This window comes from Pinus tabuliformis, chromosome 3_1, assembly GCF_031772625.1.
Source record: "Pinus tabuliformis cultivar Carrire ecotype Pingquan chromosome 3_1, CPIR1, whole genome shotgun sequence".
NCBI lineage: Eukaryota > Viridiplantae > Streptophyta > Pinopsida > Pinales > Pinaceae > Pinus > Pinus tabuliformis.
In genome coordinates this window covers 130950299-130972434 of record NC_142301.1, presented here as the reverse complement: position 1 = coordinate 130972434, position 22136 = coordinate 130950299, and positions in this window count along the sequence as shown.

Genomic DNA, 22136 nt, shown 5'->3' with positions numbered 1-22136 from the left:
GGCTGCTGTGATATGATGCAAGGCTGGGGGATAGGACGTCTGCCGTACTTGCCAAATCTCAAGTGGTCATTGTCACCTCCTTTGCCATGATTGGTGGTAATAAATGTTCATGCGATATATAAGTCGGGAAATAATATATGATTAGTTCCTAGGATATAAGAAACAAAAGAGCATTAGTATCTTACCTATTGGTGTAACCAATGTGACTTCAATACCATTAATAGTGCTCTGCTACTAACAGGTGTCCATAACCTTGGCAGAGTTGTTTATTTCACCCCTGGAACCATGATCCTTTATGTGTATATTAAGGAATGTAATGTCAAAGTGTAGGCCATTATGCTGGCTTGGTAACCAGTTAGCCATAATGCCATTCACGAGGAAGGAGCGAAAAGTGGGCAAGCCGGCTCGTGATGAGACCTCCTGTTCCAAGGTTTGTTTATTTGATATACCTTTTGGACCATATCCCTGATGTGGTGGCCATAGTGGTAATGCCACTTCACTTCCACGCTCATGATCATGGTAGGCTGGATCTTGATGAGACCCCTTATCCTGCATTTGACAACTTATAATTCATCTTTGTACTTTTTTCTTTTTCATAAAGCACTTTTCCTTATTTATACACAAAGGGTGGTTCAAAACTCCTTAAGAGTAGCAATGGTGGAAGAAGTCTTATCATCTTAATAGGAAGATATAAACCCTTTGCTCTTATTCCTAAACAATAATCAAAGTGGATTAAAGGGAATGTCATGATAAAGATAACCAATCAAAGAAAAATTAGTAAGACAATGACAACAAAAGATGATGAATAAGTGTGTCCTTCCTTTTGTCCTCTTACCAATATAGAGCCTTATAAAGATAGCGATTTATAATTTGCGGATTTCAGTATGTTGTGATTTTGTGTTCATTGCATAAGTGCACAGTTGTCTCTAAAAGACTTTGAAAGAACAGGAGCAAGAAGCATCCTCAATTTATATCAGCAAAAGGGATACGCTGTTTCACAAGGAGAGAAAAAGTATGCTATAAGTGTTCCTTTTGGAAAGAGGAACAACAAAGGAGCATAGATCTCAAAAGTGCAAATGTCGTTCCTTTTCAAAAAGGAACAACAGAACACACCAATGTCGTTCCTTTGAAAAAGGAACAGCAAAATTAAAAAAATGCTATCTTCTTGGAAAAGGACAGAAAAACACTGAAAATGATGTTCCTTTTGAAAGAGGAACAGCAGCCATGAAAAATGTTGTTCCTTTTGAAAAAGGAACAGCAAAAGACGCAAAAATGCCATTCCTTTGAAAAAGGAACAGTAGAAATCAAAAATATGTTGCGCTTTTGAAAAAGGGACAGCAAGCACACTGCAGTGCCGTTTCTTTTGAAAAAGGAACAGCAAAAATAAAAATGTTGTTCCTTTTAGAAAAGGAACAACAGAACAAGCAAATGTTGTTCCTTTGAAAGAGGAACAGCAAAAAAATCAAGAATGTCGTTCCTTTTGAAAAGGAACCACAGAAATAAAAATTATGATGTTCCTTTGGAAAAGGAACAACAAACACACAGCAGTGCCATTCCTTTTGAAAAAGGAACAGCAAAAATCGAAATGTTGTTCCTTTACAAAAGGAACAATAGAACAAGAAAATGCCGTCCCTTTTGAAAAAGGAACAACAGAAAATCAAAGATGTTGTTCCTTTGGAAAAAGAACAGCAGAAAATCAGGAATGTTGTTCCTTTAGAAAAGGAACAGTAGAAAATCAAAGATGTTGTTCCTTTGGAAAAGGAACAACAGAAAATCGGGAATGTTGTTCCTTTAGAAAAGGAACAATAGAAAATCAAAGATGTTGTTCCTTTGGAAAAGGAATAGCAGAAAATCAAAAATGTTGTTCCTTTAGAAAAGGAACAACAAAAACACACAAATGCCATCCTTTTGGAAAAGGAATGGCAAAAATCGAAATGCTGTTCTTTCGAAAAAAAGGAACAGCAAAAATGACAGGAAAACATTAGTTCAAGCATATGTACAAGAACAACTCAAAGAAAAGAACTTATGTACAAATTGTAAAATGAAATGAATTCCTTAATGAATTACAGGTGAGGAAGACTTCTCTTCCTCTCCTAAAATCTCCATATCAGTGTCTCGGCGTAGCTGTTGGCAGAAGGATTCCCGAGTGAGTGGTTTACGATAGAGATGAACTCGGTGGCCATTTACTTTGAAGACATATCCAGAACCGTCAATGGTGATTAGAGTAAGGGTCCCATTGTCATGTACCTTCTGGATTTCGTATGGTCCCAACCAACGAGTCTGGATTTCCCCAGGGAATTCCTAAAACTGAGAATCGTACAACAGAGCCCAGTCTCCCTCGTGGAGGACTTTGTTTTTGATGAGCGCATCATGCCATTTAGCTCGCTGCTGTTGAATCAGTGCTGTATTTTGTAGTGCAGAGAGCCTAATTTCATCCAATTTAGTGATCTGATGTAGTTGATTGATTTGTGTCTCGCTTAGATCTAGGCCAACTTCCTGTGTTGTTCGTAATGTTTGGATTTCGAATTCTATGGGAAAAATGGGTTGTTTTCCAAACACTAATTGATAAGGTGAGTAACCAGTGGTGCTTCTCCATGCTGTTCTATAGGCCCAGAGTGCTTCAGGTATTCTTGCAGCCCAATCACGCCTATATGACACAATGGTTTTCGTTAGGATTGATTCTATTACCTTATTTCTGCTTTCTACTTGTCCATTTTCCTGTGGGTCGTATGAAGTAGTGATTTTATCCTAGACGTGATAATTGTTGAGTGTTGCAGCTAATTTCTTCCCAGCAAATTGTGGTCCTCCATCTGTAATTATTTCCCTTGGAAGGCCATAACGTACAAATAGATGGAATGGGAATTGTATGACAGAGTCCTCTGTGGCTCTTGGCAATGCTTCTGCTTGAACCCATTTGGTGACATATTCTGTTGCCACCAAGATATATGTTTTTGTTGAAAATAATACTAAGAGGGGGGGTGGGGTGAATCAGTATTATCAAATTCTTATCAATCTATCTTCCTTATTTATACTTTGAATAATTCTTCAAATATTGATCATTACTTTGTATGTCAGTATCATAAAATAATGAGCAGGAACAAGAAAATCAAATAGTCACACAAAAGAACACCAGATATAAGGTGGAAACCCAATGTGGGTGAAAACCACCTGCTGCAATATGTCTCTATCTTCTTTCAATTAGAAATTTCTTTTACAATGATTTTGTACTGGTGCAGTCCTTTACCAGTACACAGGCTATAACCTGCAGAGAGCTACAACCCTCTCTCATTCTCCAGCTTCTCCTGGAAGGGAGCTACAACCCCCTTAGCTCTTGTACTAGCCAAGATACTAGTACGTAGGTGCTGGCCTACTGAAGGCTACAACCTTCTCTTTCTTCGAGGGACCACGTTTCATAAATTTTCAGACTGGATCCATGAACATCAATCAATCATCAAGTATATCTGCATCAAACAATCTCCTTTCCCAATTAGCACTGAATCAAGTAAACACTTCTCTGACAGCTGTACCCAGAACACAGTAACAGTAACCACACACCAAATTCTGAACCCAGAATACTGCAGCAATAGACAGAGGCAGCTAGATCATAATTTAAAGATATACGCTACTTCAACAACCTGAAACCTGCGTGCAGATCTATAAAGGATAATTCCTTCTTTCAAATATTCAGACACTAATTAACCCAGATTGTCAGATTTAGAGATCAAGCATGCGCCTCATATAACAGATCAAAATCATGCAAATATACTATTATTCAAGCATAAAGATTATGACCCATCAAAAGAACTTATCCTTCTTTATGCGCTAAGGTTCCTCCTTCATTCAGATCCAGATCTGCACCATAACCCAATCACAAATATTTCAGATCTAGCACTTATTAGATATTCAATTCATTCGATGATACTTTGCCAAATGATCTCCTTCCTCTTTTATAGTCTTAGGCCTTCCACAATACCACGGTCCAAAACCATAGGATCAAAAAACTGTTGGACTAATACCATGAACCAACCATGAAAGTGCGTGAGATCAACACTTTTGGATGCAATACCACGAGCCAAAACCATAGGATCAAAAACTGTCGGACTAATACCATGAACCAACCATGAAAGTGTGTGAGATCAACACTTTTGGATGCAATACCACGGACCAAAACCATAGGATCAAAAACTGTCGGACTAATACCATGAGCCAACCATGAAAGTGCGTGAAATTTTCTCTTCATGAAAGGAACTTTTCTCTGCATGAAAGCGCATGAACTTTTTCTCTGCATGAAATAAACTTTTCTCTGCATAAAAGTGCGTGAACTTTTCTCTACATGAAATAAACTTTTCTCTGCATAAAAGTGCGTGAACTTTTATCTACATGAAATAAAATTTTCTCTACATAAAAGTGCGTGAACGTTTCTCTACATGAAATAAACTTTTCTCTGCATATAAGTGCGTGAACTTTTCTGCACTATAATTTATCATCTGAGATGAGTGGGTTGCCATCAAGTACAACATATGTATCATAATGCCAACAGTTTTCTGATTTGATGATGGGTTGATGGGTCCAACGAAATCAAGAGCCCATCGCTCGAATGGTTCAATGACTAACTGTGGTCTCAGAGGCATCTCGTCAGCTTGACCAGGACATCCTGCTCGCTGGCAGCTATCACAGGCTTGGACAAATTTCTTTGCATCTCTGAAAATCGTGGGCCAATAATATCCTGTCTGTAATACTTTATGTCCAGTTCTACGCTCAGCGAAGTGTCCACCACATGGTCCATCATGACAGGTTTTTAGGATGTCAAAGATTTCATCTTCTCGAACACATCTCCTGATATGCATGTCTGCCCCTGTGTGAAACAAATAGCCCCCAATCCACAAGAATCGAGTACTCTTCTGAACAATCTGTTTTCGTTCATCAGGGGTTAGGTGTTTTGGTAGTTTACCTACTACGAGGTAATTGGCAACATCTGCATACTAGGGTGTTTGAACAGCAACAGCAAATAGATATTCATCCGGAAACTGATCTTCAATTCCTGTTGCATCGATTGGCTTTGACATTCTTGAGAGAAAATCGGCTACAGGGTTTTCTTTGCCAGGCCGATCCTTGATTGTGATATCGAATTCCTGCAATAAAATCAACCATCTAGTTATTCTGGCATTTGTGACAGGCTTATTAGCTAAATATTTTATGGCAGAATGATCTGTATACAAGATAACAGGATGGCCTATAATATAATGTCTAAACTTATTGACAGCATGTATTACAGCTAGGAATTCTTTTTCAGTAACAGTGTAATTTAATTTAGTAGGGGATAAATTTTTGCTGATGTAATAGATAGCATATGGTTTTTTATCCTCTTCCTGCCCAAGGACTGCGCCAATGGCTGTATTTGAGGCATCAGATGATATCTGAAATGGCAAATCCCAGTTTGGTCCTCGAAGGACTGGGGTTGTGGATACGAACTTCTTTAAATCCTTGAAAGCACGCTCACATTTTTCAATCCAAAGAAAATCAACGTTACCAGTTAGTGCATATAAAGGTGTAGCAATGTGCGAATAATGTTGTATAAATCGTCTATAATAACCAGAAAATCCAAGAAAGTTGCGTACCTCTGTTTGAGTAGTAGGAGTGGGAATAAGCAAAAGTATTTGGATTTTGGCCGGGTCTACCTGAATGCCGGCTGCTAAAACATAGTGTCCTAGGATAAGTCCTTCAGTCATCATCATGTAACATTTTTTGTGGCTTAAACAAAGCCTAGTAGCTATGCAGCGTTGCAGGACTTTTTCTAGGGTGTCTAGTGCTGGATCAAAATCATCTCCATATGGTGTAAAGTCATCCATATATACTTCAAGTCCATCATTTATTAAATCTGCAAAAATGCTAAGGATAGCCTTTTGGAATGTGGCAGGAGCATTACATAGGCCAAAAGGTAGGACTCGATAGGCAAATGTTCTCCAAGGACAAGTAAAAGTAGTTTTGTCTTGGTCTTCAGGGGAAATCTGAATATGATTGTATCCACTGAAGCCATCTAGGAAAGAAAATAATTTCTTTCCTGCTAGAGTATATAATACTTGGTCTATGAATGGGAGAGGAAAGTGATCTTTTTGTGTTTCTTTATTTAGTTCCCTGTAATCTACACAGATTCTCCATTTCCCATTCATTTTTGGTACCACCACAAGCAGAGAGACCCATTTACTGTCAGAAATAGGATAGATAAAATTGACATCTAAAAGTTTCTGAAGTTCAGCTTTTACCACATCCTTTAGATGAGGATTAAGTCTCCTTTGCGGTTGACGAACAAGTCTGGCATCTTTTCCTATATAAATGTGGTGTGTACATAATTGGTGATCGATTCCTTTCATATCAGGGTAATCCCATGCGAATGCTTCTTGATATTTTCTTAACAAATGGATGAGCTTCGTTTCTTGTTCAGGTGTGAGGTTGGCATTGATATTTAAAGTTTTTCCTGGTTCCAGTTCCACAATTTTACTATTTGCAACAGAAGTAACAGGTATTATCTGGTCGTGTGTATCTTTCAGAGGATCTTCCTCTAATTCATTGTGAAATGTTGCTTCTATCATGTGACACTGTGTGCAGGATCTGGATTCAGTTTGACTAATGAAGTTATTAATGGCATCATCTTCTGTTTGATCTTTAAAATCAAGTGCCTCTTGTATAGTTAATGGAGATCTAATGTTATCAGTAAGGTATGATACAGGGTGTTTGTTAGTTTTAATTATTGTGATGCTTAGCTGCGCTGGAGGATATAGAACTAAATTCTTGATATTTGGTCCTTTGGTTATGGTCATATTTCCTTGCCGGCAACCAATGTAAACATCGGCAGTGGCAAGCCAAGGTCTACCTAGGATTAGCGGGTGTTTGTCAAGTCGGGTTTTTGGATTAATTATCAGGAAATCAGTTGGATATTCCTAGGAATCTACAGAGACCATGACATCATGTAGAGTACCTTCTGGTGTAACCACAGATCGGTCAGCTAATTCTAACAAAGTAGAGGTGGGTTCTACAGATGTAATGCCGAGCTTTTGGCAAGTAGTGGTTGTTAAAATATTAATTGCAGCTCCTAGATCAACTAAGGCATTAGACAGGGTCTGACCATAAATTTGAACAGTTACAATTGGATTTCCTGGGTCTTCATATTTAATGGGTGTTTCTTTCCCGGATAGTAAATCAGATAAAGTACCGACTACTTGGACTCTTGGATTAGTTGTTATATTCCTCCTTGGTTTCTTTATGAACAATTCTTTGATATTTTTTGCGTATATAGGAATGTCTTGAATGGCTTGGAGGAATGGGATTTTTATGTACAAATTTTGTAATTCTCCCAAAATGTCGAAGTCAGGATACTGTAAAGGTCGATGTATGACTAATCTTTCTGGGAATGGAGGAGAGGATGTGGTTGCTTGATTATGAGTCTGCTGCTTATTTACATCCTCTTGTTGCAACTGATGTTATCTTGGTAACTGATCTTCAATATGAACTGTTTTATCTCCCTTAGTTTCAATAATACGTCCAGATCGTAACTGAAGATCATTACACTCCCTCAGGTCGGGTCCTATTTCTGGTGATTCTACAATTTGAAGAGATTGGACTGGTCTGTTATTTGGATTGGGGTTGGGTTGGGCTGGGAGTTGCGGTCTCAGATTAGACTGGGGATTTTGTTATTAAGCCGGCAGAGTAGGTTGAGGGAGCGGAATAGTTCCTACTGGCTGGTGCATCGGTCATTGCCAGTTTGTCTGCCAGGGTGGACTTTGTGAAGTAGGGGGAGTCCATTGTGGAGGATATGGGCGATTTTGCCAATATGGTGGAGTGTAAGGGAAATTCGGCGAACCAGATTGGCTTACTTGATTCAGCCACGGGTTTGAAGAAGGAAACGACTGTGGTGACCAGTTTGAAAATGGGGGTTGAGATTGATTTTGCCACATACTATATTGTTGAGCATTATACTGTGGAGGCTGAAAAGAAGAAGTTGGGTCTGGAAACATACTATATTTTCTCGGCTGCCACTGGCGGCGCTGGCTGATCAAGTACACCGATTCTGGTTCTTCTTCTACTTCCTTATATACCTCTTTCAATCCAGGGAGTGAGGGGCAGCTCTCCGTAAGGTGATCTTTTGTACAGATGGCGCATGTTTGGACTGTATCCAGTGGACATTCCTTGTGACTATGCTTTTTCCTCCATCGGGGACAGAAGATCGCCAAATTCTGTTCTGCCTCCATCTGCTTCTGTTTAGCCTGCATAATCTCAAGTTGTGTAGTCAGTGTCCCCAAAATATCAGTTTTAAAATTTTCCAATAAATTTTCAATCTCTACACATGTTACTCCTTCTGTTGGTATTTTATTATCTCTTACAAACTGATCATATTTTGCTGGTTTTACTCTTGTGCTGCCTCTCGAACTCCTAATACATAAATCAATGATGTCAGCAAAATTTTCTTGATAAATATCCCCTTTTCCCATGATGTTTAATGTTTCAATCCAATGTTCCTTCATGCCCCTTATCAATGCAGTTTTTAACACATTATCAGGTAAAGGTAGTGATGCATAAGGAGATCTTTGTAGATTGTACTGAAAACATTCCACATACTCCTCTAATGTTTCATTCGATTTGGTTGTCATTTGGAATATTTCGTCTTTCAATTCTCTAGACCTACAATAATCCTGATATTTTTTCAAGAAAGATTCTTTCATTTGATCCCAATTGTTTATAACCCCACCACCTAGTCCCATAAACCATCTTAAAGTATCCCCTTTTAATGTAGAGGGAAATAATTTCAATTTCTGGGGATCGGTGGTGTAATCATATCCCCTGCATAACACATCAAATTCGAAAAAAAATGCATCTAGATCTTCTGATGTGAGACCGTGAAATGTAGGGATATGTTGAAGAGGGATAGCTTTCATGGGCGCATTTGCTGCAGAATCCACTATAGGATATTGTAATGTAGAGGTTTGAGTATTTGGCTGGTTCTGAGCCATAGGATCGAATATATGCCAATAACCTTCTGGGATATCTAGGAGGGTATTCCTAGGTTGAGAGGGAACGGTTTTGACAGGGATAGTTTTAATAGCACTTCCTTTATCTGGGATAATGAGAATACCTGATGTCTGAGGAGATTGGATTCCTTCAACAATGATTTTTGCAGCGCTCCCCTTATCTGGGCTATTTAATGGCTGATTTGTTCCAATAGGAGATTTTGGTTCCTCGGTTTCCCCTGTTTCTCCTTCTCCTTCACAAAAGTTGCTGAAATTCCCTTCCTGCAATAGTTCTGGAGTAGAATTTTCAATTTCTTGAAAGTCCTACTCTTCAGTTTGACTATGCACCTCAGCAAAGGCTACAGATGGTGATCCTGTGGCCTGAAGGGAACTAGTAGGTTGTTTAGAAATGATTTTCCTGGGGCCTACTGATGGCTGAGATTCTATTTTCTTATAGATTTCATCTATGAAGGTCGTTCGGCCAAGGGTCACTGGCCCCTTAGCTTTTTCAGGTTTGGGTGGAGGTTTTATATTCTTTTCTGGTTTTTTCTGCTTAGTCATGCACTCAAATGAACTACTAAATTCTATTCAAACAAAGCAACAACAAATCTGTTAGGAAAGCGGACAGTGGAGCAGGGCTTTTACATGCTCCGCATGCAGGTTCTTACCTTCCATTTTTAAGATCCAACTCTTCCCTAGTAGGTTCGTACACTACTCTGAAAAAGACAAATGGCTACACTCCTTCCCCGGCAACGACGCCAAAATGTAGAACTATAAAAAGGGTCTCTTTCACCTCTAATTACCTCACATTAATATGTCAATCCGGGAGCGTTTTGTTATTTGAAAGAGTGTCTTAGTCTGAGGCTATCAGTTGTCAGAGTAATGCTAGTAGTACAGTGCTCAAAAATACAAGAGTAAACGTATGCTTGTCTATAACTAAGCTACTTCAAAGGAATAAATCATACACTCAGAAAACTAGGCAACTTATCAGTCAAGGGTTTGGCAACGATAACCCATCCCTTTGTGTTAACGGGAAAAGTGTCTACTCAGAACGCCCCTATCCCACTAAGGTGTGACAGTACCTTAGAAACAAATAGAGAAAACTACTTTCATAATCTTCTTTATGAACTATAAACGAAGAGGAATAGGATGAACCAACCTGTGTCTTGCGCTAGTCCTTTGATCCAATCTCTCTCCTCTTTGACAGATTCCAGCTACCTGCTCCCTTACTTGCCCAGCTTCACCAAGTTCCTGCAAGATCATAGAAGAGGAAAACTACACAAAGACATGGATTTATATTCATAAATAGCTTAGGATCAGATTTAAGCTAAACATGAAAATATAACAAAACATCATTGATACACAAGCATGTAGGAGAAACTCAAATAGTTTTATTGATATAACAAGAAGATCCAGGAGGAGTTACAACCGATGATTCCTGATCCAGCATCAACCCCCCAGCAAAGGAATCCCCTCTTCACCTCCAACAAAGCATAAATCACCCAATACTCTGATCTCTATCTCAAAACCAACAGCAATTCTCTGCAATGTACAAAATTCCAGCCTCTGGATCTCTGGGATCAGGGATCCATATATAGATGTATGCAAAGAGGATGAGTCAACTTATGATTTGACTAGTGGCTTCTCTTTGTCAGTTCTTGCTTCCACTTGGAGACTGAGAGCCTCTTACTCATCCTTGGTCGAACTCAGTGAGGCAAGTGTCATTGGGGAAGATTCTGGAAGCTTCCATTGTCTGTCCACCTTGCGGAATGACACTGCCATTTTTCATTTCCCGCTCAGCGCACCCTGGTAGTGCATTTAGGTGCGTTGCAACGCACCTAGCTAGTGTACTTGGGTGCTATGCAACGCAGATAGCTAGTGGAGCAGCTGAAATGATCGTGATTTGACTGATTCTGAGCAGTTTCTGGTGGAGAACTTCTGGGAGAAGCTATAATTTGTTGACCTTGTTCCTCTAGGGGTCGAAACAACACTTTTAGGGACTTAGGATCCCTTGGTTTATGGACATTTCATGCTTAGAGCTGTAAGGCACAAAAATTTCTATAACAGTTGCCCCCTAAAGTATGAGTTCGTTTATTGGGTGAAATGATTTATTAGGAGGATCTGAAGTTCTTTCAATGCTGGGAGGAGACCTGTAATAAGATACAATACAATACATTATATTCATACTGTTTTCATGATCTAGTTGAGGCGGGCATTCCCATGTTTAGCTTTATAAGTTCATTTTCATGTACATAGGACAGAAAATCGTCTGATGGTAGACTGATGATTCTGATAAAGCCATCATCCTTTTGGTAGGATGATTATCTGTGCTGCAATGATGTACATTTAAATGTCTTTATTTTCCTGAATATATATCGTAGCCCGAATGGATGAAACTAGACCTGGGGTCTTCAATCTCGTCCGATCTTCACTCGAAGTACAAGTCGATCCATGTGAGAAATGTTTTGAAGTCGAACATGGAAAGGCGTCGCTTGATTACCAGTCAATGATGTAAATTGTTAACAAGCGCGAGAGGAATCACTGATAATGATGATGACCCTCAAGGTACTGCAGTACAATTCACGTGGTGTGAATAAAGGACTTGGCATCGAACACCATGCAAAATCTTTCGGTCGAAGGTCATTGATGTATACCTGTCGCCGGAAGTGAGAAACTTGCCAATGAGGCATGCAAGCTTCAAAGTACTGAATGGGGTGTTCCTAGATCAACTTCTTGGATAATGAGCTGATGTCGACAAGAAGCGATCCGTCAAAGGAGGGCCTTGATGAATCCCACATCAATGACACGGAACGGAGCAAATGATTTTGATGGAGGTGAAAACGATCTATGGTTCAGGATGGCGGTCATGAAAGAATGAAGTATAATGTATGGTAGTGGATGGGACATGGATGACTTCTTTGGATGACTTCTCTTGAACATGTCGGCGACACTTATGTGATGGATTGGTAGCATTTACCCCAAATGTGGATGGTATGGCGTGACCATGGTGATGTGACCAGTGAATGAAACAACCCAACCCGACTTAGGCACGGAGTGGAAGTGTCATGTTCAAGAGCGACTTGCTACCAATAAAGATTCTTTGAGTTTCTTCCCAATTTTTCCCCAGTCATTGCTGACCAGTACCTCTTTATTTTTGTCAAGCTTGAGGAGGATAACATATGCTTGTTCTATAATTTTCCCTTCGGGCAAACCCATCGCTATGTTTTAACGAGTCTAGCGATAGTGAAACGCGTTCTCGTCTAAAGACAAGTTTGTCGCTATTAATCTTTTTAACGAGTTTAACGACAAAGATAACTCGGTCCTTTTCATTTTTAGAGAGTCTGAAAAGGTACGTAAAGGTAACTCCAAAGTTCCTTTTTCGTCATCTAATCCCTTAAGTCCGAAAAAGTATAAAACAATACAGAAGGGATGAATTTTCGATAGTTTTAACGAGCTGAACAAAACAAGCGCTCGATCTTTTTGTGCAATAATCCCTCAGGTCCAAAAAGATTAAAATCTAGAGGAGGGATAGCACTTCTGGTCGCTTTAACGAGTTGGAAGGCCAAAACTCAGCAATCTTTTCATTTTTTACGAGTCAGTTGAAAAGAGCTTAAAGAAGACTCGCCTTTTGAGGAACGAGTGATAAAATGGGTAGCAGCTGATTCCAGGTAAGGGTTGGAATTTTCCAATCACGGCAGTGTCACAAGGATGGCTAGTGAAATCACTCTTCGCATCTGTTCCTCAAAATGGGTAAACAATCAAATGGAGGTGAATGATCGGCCAATGGAAAAGTGGAGGTGACGGTGCAAACACGACCAAGGCTTTAATGGCTGAAATGCTTCATTCACGGTGGTTATTTACCGGAGAATAGTTCATTTTTTAATGAGCTTAAACGCGGGTGGAAACATTTGCTCATGTCTTATGTTTATTTTTTAACGAGCTTGAACTATGTGCTAAAACTGCTCGATCAATCCAGTCATATGATAAGAATGTCTCATATAAAACGACAACTTTTAGATTTTTGCCCCACATCCTTTCTTTATGCAAGTTAGGAAACGACTAATCCAAAAAACAGATAAATAATCGCTCTTTGCTTGCACTCCAAAAGGTTTGCATGCCCCCAAGTATAAAATATGGTTTCAAGGTTACCCCTAAATTTGTAGACAAAACATTTGTTCTATCAGGAAAGGCCTACCTCTTACAGGTTACCCAAAGATTGTTCTATTCGCAGTGCAAACAAAACACTTCTTTGGCGATGTCTACCAAGATAAACAAAGGCGAGTGACTCAGTTCTGTCAACACACATAACTTTGACAAGAGAATCTTGTTCTAGAATAACCCCTCTTCCAATCATGGATGGGGTACAGACTAGTCATATTGTCCCGCGGAAACCTACCCTATACCCGAAGTTTTCCTGCTAAAGCAGACCAGGATGCATGCCCCCTGGGTTTCAGTCATATCCCTCCGAATTACTCGCACTCATCTGGAGGACGGACTGGAGATTGAGACATTTCTTGCATGAAGAGACCATTTAGGGATGGCATATGACTATTTGCTATACGTGAACCGGGAAATGAAAGCTGGTCCACGAGCTTGACCAGTCTTCCTTCGTGCGGAAAACACATTACTCTAAAGAGCGAGGAGACGATGGCTCCCATGCAATAAATATAGTCTCGTCCAAGGAGTAGGTTATAATCCAAGGGTCCTTGAACAACCATTACGTTCATTTGAACTGTCTTCCTTCTCAATGTTATGGGCACATCAGGAAGGATCCCTAAAGGTCGACTGGTTCCTTTATCAAAGCCTGTCAGATTTCTCATCTCAGGAAAAAGCAATGGCGAACCAAGTGCTTTCCAAGCAGTAGAGGAAAGGATATTCACAGAAGCCCCCTCATCTATGATGGTACCAGCCATGACCATTCTATATATTTGAACGATAATTCAAAATGGTATGCTTGCTGGTAAACGGGGTCTGCCTAGTTGATTCCAATCGAAGGAGACAACTAGGTTGCTTGGAGGTGGGACCGAGTAGATGGCCGAGTATGGCTCTGACGAACTTCCCTCCTGCAGTAAGGGAATGGGTAGATTTCCCCCATGTTCATCGGAGTCTATGTTGATGAAGAGAATTTGGACGGTGTCATCCTTATTCTATTCAGTGACTGTATCATCCGAAGATAAAACCTCTGAAGGCAAAACTGGGTCAACTGCCGCCTCGACCTTTTGACTTTCGTCTGGTATGGATTCAGATGGTTTATCTTCAATGATAGGTGCTTCAGCCGATTGAGCAGGCCAGCTGGATTCTCAACTAGCGACGGACTCGGCAAGAGTTTTTTATATCCAGGAGGAAGTCGTAATGGTGAAACCGGACGATCATCCAAAACTCTTTTCGCTTCGTCTAAGAAGGGACAACGGTGGACGGCATGATTGCCTTCGCACAGTTTACAGGGAAATCTAGTTTTCCCTTTTTGTCCTGGGGCTTCACTTTCGCTAGTTGACGGTGTGCTTTCAACATGGTCATCAGAGGTTGATGACACCGGATTGTGCAAAGGAGGAGACCAGTCCCTTAGTATCCGAGGGATGCAAGGAAAATCTCTGTGAAAGTGGTCTCCTTTGCAAATGACACATGGCAATTTAGGCCTTGTCAGTGCAGTGTGTGGATTTTCGTTAGACGACACTCGTTTTCCCCCATTCGCCTTTGGCTCCTTCTTCTTCTTCTCCTTCTTCTCCTTAGGAACCTGAATTTTGGCTTTTCCAACCCCATCAAGCGAAGAGGAAGGAGGAGAGGAAGAATTAGAGGAAGTAGAAGGTTGGTGGGCAACTATGGACTCGTCTAATTGTTGATTCGATTGTTCAGGAATAGTATTGTTCTGAACGATATTGGTTGACAAGAGCCATACTGGAAAGCCAATTGTCAGTCCTGGAAGTGACAATGTGGCCATATGGGGTGCACCAACATCTCCCCAAGAGGAGAAGGGACTAGGATTTCCACCAAGGGGAATTCCTTGGTTGGTAGACTCCATTTTCTCAACCTAAGATCAACGTAGGAAAACGGTATGAATATTCCGTTCAAAATAAATTTTTAGACGCTTTGACACAACTTGTTTTTTCAATTTTAAAGAGTCGAGAAAAAACAAAAGATGACTCTAGTCTCCTTCGATTTTTAATGAGCCTGAAGTGACAAGTGCTCAGATGGACCTTTTCCGTTAAGGAGTTTGAAAAGGAATGAAAGGGACTGCTCTGGAGATCTAGGTAGAGGGAGTACCAAACCAATCACAAAACTGCAGAATAATTTTTACGGTATGGCACTCAATCTTCCCGAATGCTGTGTTCGGTGCATTGCGATCAGTAGGGCGGCCGACACGGCTTCCTATGGATAAAAGGTTTTAAGCCTATAGGGGTCTCCCAATATATACTCGACGGTACGTGGGAGCACAAGTCCGTACTGGCATTTATCGTCTCAAAGTGGAGGAATCACCCAACCATCAGTGAGGACAACAGTTACCAGGATTTACGACGCTGGAATACGTCTCTAGCCTAGACCTCTAAATGTTGTGCGTTAAGTTCCAAAGCGTTGTTAGATTCATTCAATTTATTTTAAGTTGATCTTTCTTAGAAGTTTGCCTTTTGGTATCACCACGAGATGTAGATGTAATTCCTAAAATGCAATCTAAAGATGATAAGCAAACTTTTATCTCTTTTCAGCAATGAAAATCCTAGCTACAAGGGGAAAAGAAAGACACAATCTTTTCTCAAAGAGCAAAGAGCACACTGTAGATGCACTTTTCCTAAATCAAATCAAACAGACTATCAATATGCAAATGCACATATGCATGTATTTTTTTTCACTTTCTTAATATTGATGCCTAAAAAGAAAGTTGATGTACAAATTTGAATTTGCTTTCAAGCGACAAACACAAACAAGCTTCTTTTCAAAATCAAAAGGTAGAGAAGATTACGACACTTTATGATTTTGAAATAAACACTCGTTTTGACACTAGAAAGTGACAAATTCAAACCAAAGGCAAAAGTAAAAGCATAATCGACTGTCAACAGCAAATAAACTTTCTCCTAAGATCAAAATCGACACTTACGACAGATCTAAATCTAAGGACGACAGTATAACTATTCTACTCTTTCAATGGAAAACTGTAAATGATGTAACAAACACACAAAGAACATCTACAGTCTTTTTGTACAAAGGAGGTAGAATTAAGGCAAAGAAAAGGGGTTTTTAAACACACACACACTGATCACAGGCTGCAAAAATCAGAGACAAAACTGAAAAAATGAAGCAAAGAACCTCAGCTGCACAGGGCTAGGCTGATCAGCGCACCTGTTACATAGATAAACTGGATTGCAGCGCAGGTAGCCCTCTCGGGAACTGTGTTGAAATGCAGAATCTCTTTACAGAGCATGCGTTGGGGCAGAAACGAGAATTCCTTCCAGGTTCTGGGTCACGGTTTGCAGTTTAATCTATGGTTTTTGGCCGAGTAAAAGCAATCAGTAATGCACAATCAGAGGGTGGATTTAAAGGAGGTCTAAGAGCTATCACAAAGGGTAATCAGATCATTTGTGAATCAGCTGTTCAAATCATAAAAAAATCCAGTGAATGGATTGAAGTAGCAGGTGTCTACTTTGAATTTGATAATGGCAAATGCAGTTCGATTGCTACTTCTGTGTTTATGAAACAAACAACAAGAGAAACACAAACAAACTAACTAGACACGATCCCCAGCGGAGTCGCCATTTTGTTAACGGGAAAAGTGTCTACTTAGAACGCCCCTATCCCACTAAGGTGTGACAGTACCTTAGAAACAAACAGAGAAAACTACTTTCGTATTCTTCTTTATGAACTATAAACGAAGAGGAATAGGATGAACCAACCTGTGTCTTGCGCTAGTCCTTTGATCCAATCTCTCTCCTCTTTGACAGCTTCCAGCTACCTGCTCCCTTACTTGCCCAGCTTCACCAAGTTCCTGCAAGATCACAGAAGAGGAAAACTACACAAAGACATGGATTTATATTCATAAATAGCTTAGGATCATATTTAAGTTAAACATGCAAATATAACAAAACATCATTGATACACAAGCATGTAGGAGAAACTCAAATAGTTTTATTGATATAACAAGAAGATCCAGAGGAGTTACAACCGATGATTCCTGATCCAACATCAACCCCCCAGCAAAGGAATCCCCTCTTCACCTCCAACAAAGCATAAACCACCCAATACTCTGATCTCTATCTCAAAACCAACAGCAATTCTCTATAATGTACAAAATTCCAGCCTCTGGATCTCTGGGATGAGGGATCCATATATAGATGTATGCAAAGAGGATGAGTCAGGTTATGATTTGACTAGTGGCTTCTCTCTGTCAGTTCTTGCTTCCACTTGGAGACTGAGAGCCTCTTACTCATCCTTGGTCGAACCCAGTGAGGCAAGTGTCATTGGGGAAGACTCTGGAAGCTTCCATTGTCTGTCCACCTCGCGGAATGACACTGCCATTTGTCATTTCCCGCTCAGCGCACCCTGGTAGTGCATTTAGGGGCGTTGCAACGCACCTAGCTAGTGTACTTGGGTGCTATGCAACGCAGCTAGTTAGTGGAGCAGCTAAAATGATCCTGATTTGATTGATTCTGAGCAGTTTCTGGTGGAGAAATTCTGGGAGAAGCTGTAATTTGTTGACCTTATTCCTCTAGGGGTCGGAACAACACTTTTAGGGACTTAGGATCCCTTGGTTTATGGACATTTCATGCTTAGAGCTGTAAGGCACAAAAATGTCTATAACACTTTGGAAACTGATGAAAAGGAAATTAGAGCATGGGTCTGGGAGCTAGACAGTAAATGTCGAGGCTCACTACTGCCTTAGATCGTGTCTCACACCAAAACAACAAATGCGAGTAAATGGAACGGCAGATAGAAAAATGGAACAACAAATAAGAAATTGAACAGCAAATCTGGTATGGAACAACAATTCTAAAATGCAACAGCAACCAAACAACTAAGTCTCGAGAGCAGTCATCAAACTTAATCTACTAACTCAGATGTAATCAAACAAAAATCTTTCATTCTTAAGGAAAATCAAGCGGAACACACTAATAGAACAACACTAACTATGGATAAGTTATGGAACAATGCTTGTAAATCATATACGCACACAACACGCTGGAATAGTAATCTGATCAGTCTTAATTAACAAGAATACGACTGTGTTTCCAAATAGAACATCATTACTTTTGAATCAAACAATCATAAATAACACAACTTTCAGATGAATTCTATAACATGAAAGTACAACACAAAAGCTCTGTAACAGAATAGTAATAATATTTGGTCAAGACTAATAACACTCAATCAACTCTGAAAACATCAATAATATAATGCAAAGTCAATACAGAGTTCTGCCTATAAAAACCTTAATGGACTAATCTTTAACAGAGCATGTGATGGCAACTTATAAAGCATATCAGATTACCAAATAACGATGATAAGCAAACCACGCAGAAATCAAATCATAGTGATACAAAAGCAAGTGTCCTCCGAGGCCGGGCCCTTAGCCTCCAAGGGTACACCGCTTTAAGTTAATCCAGACGCAGAGATAAGATAATCACCAAGTTTATATTAATGCATAAAACAAAAGTACAATGAACAGTTCTCAACGAGACTCGATGATCAAAGTTTGATCTTTAACGGAAAATTACATAAAGCATAATCCCCCCAAAGCTAACAGTGTCGTCCCATTATATAAGGGAGGCGGTGAAGATGTCTAAGTAATAAGATAGATAAAGCAGCGATCCCTCAGGATCAAAGATCCTAAGGGATTCGCCAAACTGTTAATCCTTAATCTTTTCTTTTCTCCTCCGTCGAGCTGGTGTCTTCTCCTCCTTTTCCGGGCCGGTTTGCTTTGATTTGCTTAGCCTTGTTTGCATTCGGTCCCCCGTTAAAGGGACAACAATTACCCTGTTCTTGTCTTTTTCTTTGGAACAACAACTCCTCGTTTTCACCCTTTCCTGCACAAAAGAATAACAATTATCAGCGACTAAGTCTTGCATATTAATTCTCACATGTTTTATTATAATTCTTTATGGTTTTCCAAGTTCATGATGCAAAAAGGTTTACAAATTCTACTGAAAAGCCATTGAAATGACCATCAAAAGCATACCTTTTTAGTACTCCACACACCTGCTTCTTGATTTCAACATTCTCTAAAGCGGACAACCTCTACATTCCAATGTTAGGAAATGGAGCATCTTGCTGCAAAATAATATCATGCACTATTTCCTTTTTGGGTGGCAGACCTTTAGGTTCTTGAAACAAGATATCATACTGTGAAACAACCTTCTCTAAATCAGCTTGCTGTTTAGCATCACAACCCTCAAATATGTTGGTTTTATCAGGTTTCTTTTCCTTTACAACCATTAGTAAGAATTGTTTACATGAATTTATCATTCATTTCATCTACCCTGAGTTTATGCGAGTATAATTATTCTTGAGCTTATGAGCTCTTACAGAATAAACAATTCGATCTTTAACAAGTAGATACTTGTTCTCTACTCTATAGAAGATAGCTTTTCTATCATAAAAGTAAGGACTTCCTAAAAAAATTCCACATATATCCAAAGGAATTATGTCTAACTCGACCTCATCTACAAATGCTGACCCAAAAGAAAACTTGAGTTTGCATTGTCTAGTCACTTGTAGTTGTGCTTTATCATTTAACCATCCTAATGGATATGGCTTCTTGTGAGATGTAGTTTCTAATCCCAACTTCTTTACAATTGCTTCAGAAATTAAATTTACTTGTGAGTCACTATCAAACAAAGTATCGATCTTTTGATGTTTGGAAGTAACTCGAATATGGAAAAGTTGATGTTTTTTTCTCTCATTTTCTTCATCAATAGTAGTTTGTGTAGAATTACTAGTAGATGCTTCAGAATTTTGACCATTTATACCTGTGGCTGCAATAGTTGTTTAATCTCCTGAGTCTGACCCCAAATCTTTCTGAATAGATGCAACAATCTTCTTCTTCTTGCCCTCGAACTTCTTAGGTCTCAGCTCTAGATGCAGAATCCAACAATGCTCATCATCATGCCCATCCTTTTTATAGTGAGTGCATGAAGCCTTGCTTTTTTGTGCAGTGTTAGCCTTCCTTGCTTTCCATTTCTGCTTTCTTTTCTCTTTATTCTTTCTTGTAGTGGTTTGGGATGATCCCCCAACTTCTGGATTTCCATTCTTTCCTCCAGCTTCTAGATGAGTAGCTTGTACAGATACTTCATCTATACTAGTGGGATTAAACATGAGGATAGTGTGCCTCATGTAGCTGTGTAGACCACTAATGTACTTCAACAGAGTCTAAAGTGAGTCTAATGAGATTCCTAGAATCAATGCTCTCTTTCAAAATTCTTGAGTGTATCCCAGTACACTTTGCCCTTTCAACTGTCGAAGAGTTTTCCAGCTCATCATGGCTTGCTACATGTAGGCCAATGGATAGAACTTCTTTTTGGTTGCAGAAACAAATTCACTCCAGACAAAGATAGTCTTACCATGTCTCTTCAAGTCAGCTTGGGTCCTTCCTTCCCACCAAACCAAGGTAGTGCTTCCAAGGTGTAGGCTTTCCAGCTAAATCTTGCTCTTGTCTGAATCAATACTTTGCACTCTGCAATAAACATCAATTTTCCTAATCCAATTGTCCAGCTTTTCTGCATTCAACTCTCCACCATATATAGGTAAATCAAATTTAACATCTAGTTTAATCAAAGATGCCTTCTTTTTGTGTTCAGGGCTATTAGGAGGTGTGAGAAAGCTTTCTTCTTTCCCTTTGCCTTTTCAATGGTCATGCAAGTGAGACTCATCTTCTCCTTTCTCTTGTTTGGATCTTGATGAATCTTCGTCATTGTGTTTTCTAAAGTCCTTATACATTTCCTCTACCATGGACTTTATGGCTAGGAAACTATCTATGAATTGAGGGTCTGGGCACATAGAACCTTCTTCTGACATTGTCTTCTGAGGGTAGACTCTCCCAATTTCAGGATTAGTTTCGACCAACTCTCCTTCTCCTAATTTGAGCTTTGATCTAGTTAGCATTCAACAGCTAAATCCAACACAAGCTTGCCTAAGCTTGACAGCCTAAAGCTCTGATACCACTTGATCTAAATGTCACTCATGAGTGATATTAGTTAAATAATTAATGAATGAAGTTATCACAAATTCATGTGCTAGCATGTGTCTATGTTATCTTAGGTAACAAATCGATTAGATTGCAAAATACATAAACATTGGAAAATGGAAAGCAATAAGAGAAACACAGTAAGTAAATACAAGAACACAACAAATTAATAAGGAGTTCACCCTATTCTCCAGGGCTACATCTCTAGTCCAACTTTCAGTGGTGGCCTTCTTTTATTGTGTCTTTAAAGCATAGATTTATAATGAGGAGCTCAGCTTGAGTCTCCTAAAACAGAGGATGCTTAGTAGGGTGGTTCTTGGATTCCCCAAGCCACTAGAATGCACAGACTCTTTCCTTACCAAGTATCAACCTCTTTGGTATTTAATGGGAGGAGCCCAATGTGGTACACAATTCCTGACAGATCCTCACAAGGATTGCTTGAACCCCTCAAGCCTTCTGTTTGCTTGATGCTGCCTTACACTGCAGGTCAGCTCAGCTCTCTATTTTTCTGCCTCTTTCTTCACTGTCTCTTTCGTCTTTTTTTCCCACTATTCCCTTCTGTCATTCCTCCTTATTCTGTTCTCTGTTTTTTCATGGCTTAAGGCCAATTTGCCCTTGACTGTTCATTTCCTCTTTCGCCCCTTCAAATCGCATGATGTTATTTGCTTGGAGTTCCCTATCTCTGCGTTGTCGCCACTGCGTAACGTCTCACAAGGAAGTGGCCACTTGTCCTCTCGCGAACTGCGCCAGCTCTTCCTCAAACCGTTTGGTATTTCAGTTATGTTGGGTTATGATTCATTCGCCAAATCAGTGGTCAAATCGAACTTTAGACTTTTATATGTCGTGGCTTAATTCCCCCGTCAAATGCGGTTTCTCATTGGGTGCAATCTACACCATTAGATCTGGAACCCCCAAATCTGACGATGTTTTCTCTTATCGTGCGGTTGACTTGCTCAACTGTTAGCCTG